Source organism: Dermacentor silvarum, chromosome 1 (assembly GCF_013339745.2).
Source record: "Dermacentor silvarum isolate Dsil-2018 chromosome 1, BIME_Dsil_1.4, whole genome shotgun sequence".
NCBI lineage: Eukaryota > Metazoa > Arthropoda > Arachnida > Ixodida > Ixodidae > Dermacentor > Dermacentor silvarum.
The window spans coordinates 127,581,257-127,595,365 of NC_051154.1; the positions used below are offsets into that span (position 1 = coordinate 127,581,257).

General features: G+C 45.6%; 1 non-coding gene across 1 annotated transcript; it reads left to right on the forward strand.

Annotated features, from left to right (window-relative positions):
• The first annotated feature begins 1,228 nt into the window (after positions 1-1,228).
• Trnat-ugu (transfer RNA threonine (anticodon UGU)) lies at positions 1,229-1,301 on the forward strand. Its single transcript has one exon. It is a non-coding gene; the product is annotated as a tRNA-Thr (tRNA).
• Positions 1,302-14,109: the final 12,808 nt, after the last annotated feature.

Here is a 14,109-nt window from a genome sequence, read left to right on the forward strand (position 1 = left end):
CTTTCATGTCCGTGTCGTAGCACCAATCTGCTTTGCGGTAGTCATTTCATGCTTACGTCTACTCTCGATTACGGGAGAGTCAGCATTTTTTTTTGTATACCTCAACAATTTAAGTGTATTCTGTATATGTAACCGCTGCCCCCCTCTTAAGTAATACCCCAAGCAGGGGCCTTTGAGGGAATAATAAATGATGATGATGAGCTGCAGTAAGCTGCTGAGCCGGAATTATAATGACCAGAATGAAATAAGCTTCGCTTTACGTCTACGCACTTTCAAGCACTTTCTTCGGCCTGGATACATCCGCTTTGATACATATTGAGGTTGCGATGACACCACCATCACACCCTTTATGTCAAAAAAAACGCTCTGCCTAAATTCTGATACGAAAATCTTGACCAACATTTTTAGGCGGTATACTTTTAGTTAATGCGCTTTTTAAAGACAACTTCATTGCTATGGTGGAGAAGAAAGGGAACCGAGGGGCCCGATTTTTAGTAACCATAGCATAAGAAGCCAACAAACACAGACACCAAGGGCAACATAGGGGAAATCACTTGTACTTACTAATTGAATTAAAGAAATGATAAATTAATGGAAGTTAAAGTGGGGGAAAAACAACTTGCCGCAGGTGGGGAACGATCCCATGTCTTCGCATTTTATAATTTCGCAATTTATAATTTCACTTCGCAACTTATCATTTCTTTAATACAATTAGTAAGTACAAGTAATTTCCCCAATGTTGCCCTTGGTGTCCGTGTTTGTTGGCTTCTTATGCTATGATTACTAAAAATCGTGCCCCTCGGTTCGCTTTCTTCTCATTCATTACATAACGAGGGTCTCGAATCCGGCAACGTGGATGTCTTCAGGTACCATATGTGGGTTTATTGACCAGTTGCCTTCACCCAAAAATATGATGTACTCGTGACGCCGATGGCAGAAAGGATGTTCCACATCCGCCGCCAAGGTTTGTGAGTGGTGACGCTGGCTAGCACTCTCCGGCTAGTTCTAGAGAGAGAAAGAGAAGAACTTTATTTATTTCCGGCAGATTGCTGGACTTGGTTCCCACGTAGGAGCCAGCGGAGAGACCGTGTCTCCCGGCAGCTTCCTCGGCCTGCTGGATAGCCCACAGTTGCTGGTCCAGGCCTGAACTGAGCAGCGCAGTCCCCCAACGCGCCCGAAGGCTAGTACTAAAAACATAAATAGCCCAGAAAGTGGATGGGAAAACGGCACCGCGGTAGCTCAAGTGGTAAGAGCATCGCACTTGTAATGCGAAGACGTGGGTTCGTTTCCTACCTGCGGCAAGTTGTTTTTTCACCCACTTTAATTAATCATTTCTTTTTTCAATTAGCAAGTACAAGTGATTTCCCCTATGTTGCCCTTGGTGTCGGTGTTTGTTGGCTTCTTATGCTTTCATTGTTGTGGTGTACGTCGGGAGGAAAACCCGGCGAACGTGAAGCCATTGCGCAGAAGAACTGAAGAGGCCGGAGGCATGGCACATTCAGGAGGAAGCCCTTGTGGAAAACATGTGGCGTGCGGGAGCTTTAATGCGTCTACAAAGATATGGCGCTCGAGAACGTTGCGCCGCATAATAAACCCAGACCTGGCTGCGGCGCCAAAGCTTATAAACTATCCAGAAGGCTCTACGCCATCACTCTTTCCATTTGCCATCGGCAATGCATGGCGACAGGCCTGCCACGCGCGGCCTCCTTTCGGTCTTCCTCTCGCCTCCCACAGGTCCCCGGATGCTCCGGTTAGAGCAGGTTGCGAATTAACGCCGAGTGTGTTTCGGAGTCATGAGAAAGAGCTTAAGGGCGCTCCCGGGACGGCGTTTGTTTACGCGACAGTCATAAGTCATTTCCGTAATTGTCGCCCCTCTCCCCTTTACGCTCTAACCCTCCCGCCCCTCCGCCGTATATGTGTCACCGTTCGCCACCTGCTCTCCGCCGGTGAACAGGAGAAGGGAACCAGACGCCATTGCACGGCCCCTGCAATGTCCATTATGGTTGGAGTCGCCGGCGCCTGCGTCCTTACGCCGAGAGGCAATCAGGAAATTGCAGTTTATGGAAAACATTCGGGAACGTCCGGAGCAGTAATAATTGCGTGAGCTCAATGTGCCCAAGATGGTCGACGCACGTGTTTCCGTTCTGCGGACGTATTCCGTTTCGTTTGGGTTATTGTTGTCAGATACACATTTTCTCAACATTGTAGCAAAGCAGCAATTGAAAAAGCAGCTAAACACTAGTCATACTGCTTTAACATGTGCTTCGAGCAACCTAAATTCCGGAAGGCTCAACTTACCTTAATCGTCCTTATGGGGAACGTTGGAGATGCTTGCTACCTGACGGTTGCAGCGACAAGGGGCGTTCAATAAATATTTCACCTGACCCCCGTCGTCCGGTCTGAGGAGCACGAGAGTTGCCATATTAATTTTTGTTTCTCTACAATAGCCGCCACCAAGAGATACACATTTCTGTCATTGTTATACGCAGCTACGGATACCACTCTTGTTGAAGTCGTCAGGTTGTCCTTGGAGCCAAAACTTGACTTCGGTGATGAACGCGTCATCCTCATGAAACTACCTGGTTTTCAAATATAGCTTCATAGATGGAAAAATGTGGAAATCTGAGGGCACCAGGTCCGGGCAGCACGGGGTACGGCGAGTAATTTCATATCCACAGGAGCTTGCTTCCATTTTAGCAGCATACGAGTTGTGAACAAAAGAATTGTCGTACAAGAGCGGGGCGCTTTTTCAGATGCTACTCCTGCTTATTTGATTGGCTTCCCTTAATTTCGCGCCCAAGTTAACATAGTAAGTCCTCATTATGGTGGCACCTTTCGGCAGGAAATTCCTCCCCACCCCTGCTTGCTGATCTCAAAAACTGTCAGCATCACCTTGCTAGCTGAGGTTTGTATGCATGTCTTTCATGGCGGTGGTGAGTCGTAGTGCTTTCGTTGTTTAGACGCGGATTTGGTTTCTGGATTATAATATTGAGCTAATGTTTCATTCTGTGCAATCAATTTTGCAAAAATGTATTCTTGGCTTATAAGGCATGTGGTAAAATGTTGACGCTTACAGGTTACTCGGCTTTCCTTGTGAAAACAGAAGGCGAGTGAGGAAACCAATGCGCTGACACCGTTCGCGCTGGCTCATGTTTCCGGATAACATTTTATACAGACCTGAATCTGATCTTGATTTTTTTCAGCTATTGCTTGAATTGTTGTGCCGCATTCTTCTGATATTGCGGCCTCAATTTTTGGGACAGGGTCCCCATCAATGGCTGAAGGAGGTCCACCGGGAATCGATGCCGTTCCGATGAGTCCCGTCCCAATTTGAATTGATGATGCCGGTACTCAATGACGTCATACGGTGGAGAGTTTGTCCCATAAATCGTCGTCATTTCTTGAAAACTTTACTAAGGTGCGCTGTACTTGGAGAAATAGACATTTGACAACTGCCCTGGGCTCAGCTGGCCCCATGTTCGCGCCCTCCTCAGTCTTCTGCCCTGTAAAACTAAAATATCTATTATCAAAGAGCTGAATCACATTTTTCTGACCTGTGGAAATGCACGTTTCGTGCTGTGTGAAATTTCTTTCATGTGCGCCTAAGTGAAGTAGGTTATAGGCGAAATGTTTTATGAACGACCCTCTAATGCCGTGCCTGTCTTTTAACTGTACTAGGTGCCCGCTGTTGTGCGCTGTTGTCTGCAAGTTGCTCTCTTCCTGCGGCGTTCTCATCTACAGGGTGTTCTTTTAGCTGCAACAAATTTCTGAAAATTGTCTGTGGCAGATAGCACAATTCTAACCCTTGATCTATATTACTCGATGAGGCGGTCATTTGTTCTACGACAAATCAAAATGATCAATTGAATAATTAACATAACTATGGTAATTACCTTTCCATTAATTATTTTACGACCCATGTTTCATCTACGAATTGTAGCTAGTGAGTATTTACTCACGAGCTACATTCCCGTAAAGTAATTACTCTGCAGTCCTCACTGCGCGTCCCTTCAACTATCCTCTAACTCTAATAGACCACCAGTTATTGCCACTACGCATTACATTGCGTGTCCAGCTCCAGTTTTTTCTCCTAACGTCAACTAGAATAATGGCTATCTCCATATGCTCCGTAATATTCAACACCGCGGTGTTCCTATTCTCCTAACGTCACGCCTAACATTTTTCATTTCATCGCTCGTTGCGCCTTCCTTAACTTCTCAAACTTCTTTGTTAACCTCCAAATTTCTACCCCGTATGTTAGTACTGGTAGAACTGTTCTCAAGCAGCATTTGGTTTGTGAAATTTGGTTCATAATTAACTGGGGAGAACGCAACTCAAAAAGATCCGGACAAAGATGACACAGTACACAGTTTGCGCTCGTCCAGTGCACTGTGTCTTCTTTGTCCGTGTGTTTTCGCGCTGCGTTCTCCCCAGTTATGTACTGGTAGAATGCAATGTTTGTACCCTTTCCTGTTCAAGGATAGCATTACCCTGGCGGTGATAACTTATGCGCCGTATGCGCTCCAACGCATTTTTATTCTTGTGTAAATTTCCTTCTCATGATCAGGGCCCCTGTGAGTAATTGCCCTAGATAAGCGTACTCTTGTACAGGTTCTACAGGCTGACTGCCAATCACAAATTCACGTTCTCTTGCCAGACTATTAAGCATTACCTTTGGCTTCTGTGCATTAGCCTTCGAACCTGCTATTACACTTTTTCAGCTATGATTCTCAATAATATGTTGCAAGACATCTCCAGCTTTGTTGAACAGGACAATGTCACCTGCCAGCCGCGGGTTATTCGCCATTGATCCTCTATGAACGCGCTAGCGTTAAGGGCCTCGTGTCGCAGAAAATCCGGCGTCGGCGCCGGTGTCGGCGTTGGCGTAAGAATCGGTCTCTGGCGAAACTAATCATGCCAAACTACGTATTCTCCAACCACCTCGACCGGGCAGGCCCTTCGCGTGGCGCAAGGCGTTAGTGAACAAAAATTGAACTTCTCTAAGTAAAATCCGCCAGAAAAATTGTAAAGTACGACTTAACCACAACCTACAGACGGGATAGCATCGGATTGTAATTTGAATATACGAGAAAAAAGCCTGATACGGAGCCAGGGAACTTTGAATGCTATCGCGTTCCACTCTTAAAGGTGAAGCTTAAGTGTCCTCCGATTCTGATGGTGTTTCGCTGTACATCGGTTCTAGGCAACATTAAGGGGAATGTTGAAAACCGAGCCTTTCTAAATTTTGATCGGGCCCCATGTCGCAGAAAATGCGGTGTCGGTACCGGCGTCAACGGCGTCCAATAACGCTATCGCGTTCCACTCTTAAAGGCGGAGCTTAAGCTTTCTCCAAGTTTTTCCTTCCTAGTCTAATAGCTTGCCTACTTCTTTTAAGCATGCTGTGAATAGCATCGCATAGATTGTGGCTCTTTCTGAGACCTTTACTGATCAGAATTTTCCTGCTTTTCTTGCGAAGAATTCGGGTTGCTGTCGAATCTTCATAGATATTTGCTGGGATATTCACGTATGCCTCCTGTACTCCTCGACTACGCAATGCCTCGATGGCTGCTGGTATTTATACTGAATCTAACGCTTTTTCCTTATCAATCAAAGCCATATAGAGAGGCTGGTTACACTGTGCTGATTGCTGAATTACCTTATTGATGACATAGATGGGATGTCATGTAAAGTACCCCTTTCTAAAGTCAGCCTGTTCTCTGGGTTGATAGAAGTCAAGCGTTGTCCCGATTCTATTGGAAATTCGGTGAAAACTCTGTCAAATGCCGAAAGCAAGCTAGTCAGCTTTTAATGTTCAATTTTTCTACGTATGTATCCCATTAACGTTTGTGGAATAATTTAATGTCGGCATTCTTCCAAGTCTCTGGTACACATAATGCCTTGCAGCATTGTATATAAGGGTCGCAAGCTTTTCGAATACAGCATCCCTTCCATCTTTAAGTAATCTACAGTTATCCCATCTCCTGTCGTTTTTACATTGTAGATATCGTGCAAAGCTCTTCTATCCGCATTGCTAGTTACACATGTTGCTCTCACTACTTCGAATCAAGAATACGTGGCTGCTCCGGGTACTGTAAAGTTCAGCACAGAATTCCTCCCCTGCTGCCTTTATTATACTGTCGAAATTTCTGATGACATACATTGCCGTAGTTCATCTTTCACTGCATACATCTTGTTCTTTCTGCTTCGAAAAGCCCGCATCAAGGTTGGCTTTCAGTTCGTTTCAATACACAGCCAACACCAGAAACCTACTGCACAGCGCTATTTAACTTGAGCTGGTGGACGCGTATATGAGCCGGCGTTTTCACTTAGCCAGCCAACTAACACGCCTTGTCAACTACGGTTGATTACGATGACGCACCGCCCGCTCTCCGATCATCACGCATATATATACGTCGGGGCACGCAGTGCTGCAGTATGAGAAATAAAGCGAATAGACAGAGAACTTTGACATCCCGTATGTAGCAGCGTGCACTACTCGTTGCGCCAGCTCTGCAAGATGTTTTCAGAGCGCAGCTCCTAGGCGCCCGTTCCTGCGGCGAGCGTTGGCGTCCTCGACTTAACCGAGCGAACGAGCTCAGCGAAGGATGAAAGGGCGAATGCGGAGCGCAGCGGCGGATGAAACAAACGATAGTGAAGAGAGCGCGAGGGGAAAAGCGTAGTGCCGCGCAAGACGGGCTCTGCGGTGACGATGGCTAAGAGATGACACCAGAGTAGCGCGCGTCGTTTCTTCGCCGATGACGCCAACGATACCATATAAGGAAACAAAGCGCTGCATGTGCGGAGGCCTGTCTGCAGCGGCTGCTGTGAATCGCGCCCACGCGTCACCCACGCGCTGCCTCTCGCCATCTCCCGATTAGCGAGGCAGTCGCGCCGCACTTGGCTCTGTTTGCAACGTGCCACACGAGACAGCCAATATATCGTGCAATGAAAACACGTACTACAGAGCTGCGCTCAAATGTCGCATTAGGGAGTATCGCAATCGTCGATGAAAATCATCAGTTAAGATAGTAATTAGTATATTTTTGCATGATACCTCTGTGGCATATAGTACACATATACCGGCACGTTGTGCCCATCTGGTTAAATAAATTCCCCGGCACTAGCCGGTTTGTATATCTGTTGTATCCTATATTTTAGCTTAACAATACGAAGCTTAACATTCAAACACGAAGATATAGACGCCGCCACTGCGCTATACGTATATTGACAAGCTGTTTTGCCTTTTTCCTAGTTGCTTTGTTTATCTTTTTCCGGTAACCGCATTTTACCAGCTAACAAATTTTAAAAGTTATCGTTCAGCGCAAGACGCAGGTTTCTGTATCTGAGGTTCCTCAAGTGAATCGAATTGAATTCTGGGGCTTACGCGCCAAAACCGCGGTTTGATTATGAGGCACGCCGTAGTGGGGACTCCGGAATAATTTTGACCACCAAGGGATCTTTAACGTGCCCCCAATGCACGGGACACGGGCGTTTTTTGCATTTCGCCCAATCGAAATGCGGCCGGTGTGGCCGGGATTTGACCCCGCGACCTCGTGCTTAGCAGGGCAACACCATAGCCGCTATGCCACCGCGGCGGTTAGCTTCTCGAATGTTAGTGCTGGTCATATCTGTTCCCTATGTTGTCGCCGAGCCTTGTATAATCAGATTACGTGCGCGACGCTAACAGTGTTGTACATTCTATAGAACTTACGTGAGTAGTAGCGATTATGGCATCGAGTCATGCATAAATAGATGGCGCGTCTGATCCATTAATCAGATTTCAACTATCGTCGACTGTGCTCGCCGTTATTGTTGTGCTTTGATTTTGTGGGCACAAGTTCGCCCAGTAAACAGTTAGTTTCGTGATTCACAGCTTTGCTGCGGTTCTTCACCATCACTCCATCACATACGAGCTGGAAAGGTATTGTGGTTGAAACTAATTCTCTATAATTCTTCGGCATGGCGAACTCTCCTCATAACCTATCCGCTGCTCGTCATTGCTAAGTGACCCTCTTTGCTTTTAGTTGGCTTCCTCTCACGGCATCTATCTTTACATTGAAAGGCAGTGAGACGTATATAGAACACAGCAATCCTTTTGCAGACACCTATATAAGGCATAAATTTGTGCGTCGTACGTGACTTTCTTATTGCGTGTTTTATGTGCGCCATGTATGCGGAACAAGCTCTGAAATGTTCACCGCTTAAAAAAAATTAAAAGCTTAAAGTAAACGTCATTCTAGCTTACGAGCTGGGTTAATAACGTAGTGCGCGAGCATATATGCGTAGCTATGCCTCAAAACATAACTGGTCATCAGCATTGCTGTTCTGCCCAGAAATGCGTATAAGACCTGTCATACATTATTAAGAGAAGCATCATTAGGGGCACACACCTGAGGCAAGTCAGGAACAAAATTGGCATCATTAGTTCCTTGCGACCACTAAGCTGCCCCTCCCGACGTCGTTTTCCAGCTATGGTGGCCATAGTGCGCGAGGCCATTAAAAATATAGACGAGGTAGCATAATATTCAGGAGAACAAATTGACCTACTGGAGGCCGTAAGGCGTCAGTAACAATAAAAAAAAGAAGCACTAAGCGGACGAATGCAGGTGCGTGTGTTAGTTTTGTTAATCATGTCTTGCGGAGGCTGATAAAGTGTGCAGACGAAGTGTGCGTATGGGAAAAACGAAAACAGTACTCTTTCAAGCAAGTAATCGCGGCTGCAATAATGGCACAGTGTTAAACCAAGCGAGTAATAGCGAAAAAAAATCTGCATGTGCTGAATATTTTTTTCTAATTTGCCTCCGGTTAGCTGCATTACCGCAAAAATAACCACCAAAGCCAAAGTTAGAGTTGAAACTTATCTGCTGAATTAACCCTTCAAACACTTTTAAAACTCTTTTTCGGTATGCAATAGCCATTATACACGTAATCTTTGCATGCAAACAAACATCATTCCCGTCACCCACTGCGGCAAGTGTATATAGACCTTTTCATTGGGCGAGAGGGAAAGATCTGGCAGCCGGCGCGCGGCGAGCCTTTCCTCTTCCCTGGCTTGTGCGAGCCGACGCGGTCCTGCTTGAATGTGTTGCCATTGCGTGCAGCGGAACGATTTGGAGACGTTTTCGCTTATTCCGGCGAAACATTTTCGTGATGTCAGTGCATAAAGGGAACGACTGTGTAGCCTTTGGGCGGAGCCGTGACTACAGCATGTGGAAATCTGCGCTAACATGCGACGTGCCTCCCCAGCCGTGGTGTGTGTTCGTGCTGTGAACTGTTTTGGTTTGTAGGTTTCCAATCGACGGAAGCGCAGTGCGCCTGTTGATTGCCAGCGGGAATTAACAGATATTTTATTTATTTGATAATACCTCACAGGCCCCGTAAGAGGCATAGGGTGAGGGGGGGCATGCAGTACAATTCTATACATTGGATATGAAGATTTTCACAGAGTACAAATTACAGGGCAGTAGAATATTAACAGATAACTACGTGCAAACTATTCGTGCAGGAGTAATATAATACGAATTACAGTCACAATACACAATATAACACAGTCACCATACAATTGCGTCATTATACATTTTGTAGTCAAAAACAAAAAATTTGCGACAGTAGTATGAAAAGACAGACGCCATCAGTTTGAAAAGTACCCTTGCAATAGCTAAATTAAGGATATTATGAGCCGTTAAGAATACTAAGTGCAGTGTGTGGAAAAATGTTTGTTCAACTGAACACAAAAAGCGTCATGGTCTCTAAGTGAAGCAATGTTGCCTGGTAAGCTGTTCCAGAGACGGATAGCGCGAGGTAGTGGAGAAGAATTAAATGATTGCGTCGCCCCATATAGGTGGGCGTAACTGAGCGCGTTGTGCAATCTTCGCGATGTATAGACTTGATGATTCAAACAGGGTAGTGATAATTCGTCAGAGTGAATGACCTTATGGAACAATGACAGCAATGCAATATTACGGCGGGTACTTAACGTTAGTAATGATAGTTTGCTTTTGATTTGCGTGATACTAGACAGGGCACTATAGTTGCGAGCAATGAAACGGCTTGCCCTATTCTGAATGATTTCTAATGCTTCGATAAGGTATTTCTGATGTGGTGACCAAATGGGAGACGCATATTCAAGCTGCGGTCGCACGAAAGTTAGATACGCTAGTTTTCGCAATGGGGAGGGTGCACTGCGCATGTTTCGACGAAAAAATCCTAATGATTTGGATGCACTGGCACATACGCAAGTTATGTGCTCTGACCATGAAAGGTTTGATGTAAGGTGCACGCCTAGATACTTATAGTTCGCGGTTGGCGATATGCCATTACTGTTGATGTGATAAGAAAACTGAATTAACAGGTTTGCGGGTGAAAGACATAATTTTACACTTCGACACGTTTAGTGTCATGAGCCATGTGTTACACCACTGGTTCACTATTTCTAGGTCTCGTTGGAGCGTGATATGATCATCAATGTTTGTTATTGGGCGGTAAATTATGCAGTCATCGGCAAATATTCGTATGCGAGAGGTGATGTTGTTAGGCAGATTATTTATATAGATTAAAAACAACAGGGGTCCAAGAACGCTTCCCTGCGGCACACCAGAAGAAACGATAGATTTAGGGGAATCGACTTCATTAACAGAAGTAAATTGCTCTCGATTGGATAGAAAGTTACGTAGCCATGACAATGTAGAGGAGTCCAATTTTAAAGCTGAAAGTTTTGAAATGAGGCGGCAGTGTGCAACGCGATCAAACGCTTTCGAGAAATCAAGGAATAAGCAGTCTGTTTGTAAGAAGTGATTCATGTTAAGGTGGATGTCTGTTGTAAATTCGAGTAATTGTGTCTCGCAAGAAAGGCCTTTTCTGAAACCGTGTTGATTCGAGAAAAAAAAGTTGTTCGACTCGAGATGTTTGTAAACATGCGAAGCAATGACGTGTTCCAGCAATTTGCAGCAAATGCAGGTAAGCGAGATGGGCCTGTAATTTTCACATGCATTTTTACTTCCATTTTTTGTAGATCGGCACTACCTTTGCTATTTTCCAGTCAGAGGGAAGGACACCGGACGATAAGGACTGCCTGAAGATGTGAAACAAGATGATGCTTGATATAGAAGTAGTGTTTTTTAGTATCTTAGAATTTATTCCATCAATCCCGCACGATGAAGATACTTTAAGATTTTTTATTAGTGAAGCAATGCCCTCGATCGTAATGTCTAGTGGTGCCATGTAATTATAATCGAAAACAGGTACAAGCGGTACCGCTGAGCTATCCTCAGCTGTGAACACGGACGTGAAAAAGGAATTGAAAGCCGCAGAACACTCGCTCTCAGAAAGAGCAACTGCGTTGTCATTGTGCAAGACGATTTGGGTACTTCCTTGATTTGGGCTCAATGTTTTCCAAAACTTTGTTGGATTGTTCTTGAGTAATTGTGGCAGATCATTTGCAAAGTATTTATCCTTTGCTGTGAGTACGGCGGAGCAGTATGATTTAAGGTAGGCCTTGTAATCAGTCCATGATGATGGTGTTCCTACGCGTTTAGCGTGCTTATACATCCGCTTTTTTCTATTTTTCATACGGCTAAGGGTTTCTGTGAACCATGCATTAGATGAACAGTTACTGATCTTAATGCGAGGAATGTATATATCTATTAATCTGGACATCTTTTCCCTAAACATCAGCCAATTTTCTTCAACTGATCTACTTTGAAAAGATGGCAGCATTTCATGCTCCCAAAAGCTATCTAGTTCAGTATTTATTACGGTGTAATTACCTTTATTGTAATTTCGAATAATTTTGGGCGACATATCAGTAACAGGAGAAGGTATATTTAACGTGACTTGAAGCAAACTATGATCGCTGAAACCATCTACATGCTCTATGTGTACTAATGTTTCAGGATGACTTGTAAGAATAAGGTCGAGTATGTTTGAACCACGGGTTGGCTGGGATACAGCTTGGGAGAGGATGTAGTCCAGGGTCAAATTAATGATTTCAGTTGACATGTTACATGACGAAGAAAGTCTGTCCCAGTCAACTGACGGGAAGTTGAAGTCGCCAAATAAATAAGTAATGTTTGAGGGGAAGACCTCACATGCTTTCTCTAGGCTAATGCGCAATTGATCGTTAAAAGAGCTGTTTGAATCTGGTGGACGGTAACAGCAGCCGACGAGTATATTGATTGAGAATATTTTGCAGGCAACCCAGACAATTTCGATATCGGAGTTTGTGTTCACAAGGAATGATGGAATACTTTTTTTGATGCCCAATAACACACCACCTCCCCTCCGACAAGTGCGATCATACCTGTATGTATTATAGATACTTGTAAGAGCACTGATTTCGGTGTCATATACTGCGGGAGACAGCCAAGTCTCGGTGAAGGCGATAACGTCTGAGTCAGCATCATCAAGATAGCTTGAAATCAGATCAAGCTTTGACATGAGGCTTCGCGTGTTTGCAAATGACACTGATAATGACTGTAAGTTGTGATCTGGCTTTGTTGTTAGAACACCAGCACACGTGTTTTGGCTTAGCTATCTTTTTAGCTCGACGACAGAGCCAGCGATACCATCATATACGTATGTCGCGGAGCCGATTCGTAGTTGATGAACTGAAAGCTTAAATGGTTTATGCAGTGTTTTCGCAAACGCAAGCAGCTTTTGCCTGGCCTGTCTGGTTGCCAGAGAAAAATCTTCTCGAACTGAGAACGCCGTTCCCTTAAGCCTCGATCCACAAGACAAAATGCGCTCTTTATCTTTAAAGAAAGTTAGCTTGGCGATGACAGGCCTTGTTTTTCCGGCAGCAAACCTGCAAAGTCGGTGCACACGCTCAAATCGATCGCATGATAATGTAACGCCCAGTTTTCCTGCACAAAATTTAATTACATGCTGTTCTGACGCTACCCAATCCTCCTTGGGATCGTCATCTAGGCCGAAGAAAACCAGATTTGAACGCCGCATCCTGTTTTCCGTGTCGTTACATTGAGACGTAATAGCCGTCACTTGTTTGGACACCATGCCTACAGCATCAGCATTTGCCATGGTTCCCCGATCACCCAGTGGTGTAGAACTTTCTAATGCCTCCAGTCTGGTGTTTAATAGCCTAATTTCTTCATAAGCAGCAGCCTGCTTTTCAACACTGCTTTTCAACTCTGTTGACAAAGCGGCAAGATCTTTTTCGAGCTTCTCTATGGTGTTTAGGGCCTGGGCAAACGCATCAGCTTCCACCTTATTCATGGGACCAGGATTCGATTCTACGTCACCCGAAATCATGAGTAAAAGATCAAATAAATAGCCAGACATGCCAGACGAGAAGTAGTTCGCCTGTCTCGTCAATTCAGTCAGACAGGGTGGGCGAGGTGGGCACGACACCGCCGGTAGGCAGTAATTGCTACTCTTAACACAAGCTGCATGGTTCAAATAACTGACCTGCAAGAGCATCGTGCGTGAGTACGCCATTCTCGGTGCGATGTCGTGCCCAAACTGGAAGGCGGGAGGCGGTGCTTTATATTTGCCGACGGTATCTTCAATCGCCTTGGAAGTGGATCCGTGTTGCCAGATGGGCCAGACGCTTTCGTCCAGAAGCGGCATCCGGTACGCTGGAACAATCCTTGGCGTAGACTGGTTGACAGGTGGTATCCACTCGAGGAAGGCAGACAGGACAGCGCCGGTGATGGTAGCCTGCAAGAGCATCGTGCGTGAGTACGCAATTCTCGGTGCGATGTCGTGCCCAAACTGGAAGGCGGGAGGCGGTGCTTTATATCTGCCGACGGTATCTTCAATCGCCTTGGAAGTGGATCCGTGTTGCCAGATGGGCCAGACGCTTTCGTCCAGAAGCGGCATCCGGTACGCTGGAACAATCCTTGGCGTAGACTGGTTGACAGGTGGATTCCACTCGAGGAAGGCAGACAGGACAGCGCCGGTGATGGTAGCCTGCAAGAGCATCGTGCGTGAGTACGCAATTCTCGGTGCGATGTCGTGCCCAAACTGGAAGGCGGGAGGCGGTGCTTTATATCTGCCGACGGTATCTTCAATCGCCTTGGAAGTGGATCCGTGTTGCCAGATGGGCCAGACGCTTTCGTCCAGAAGCGGCATCCGGTACGCTGGAACAATCCT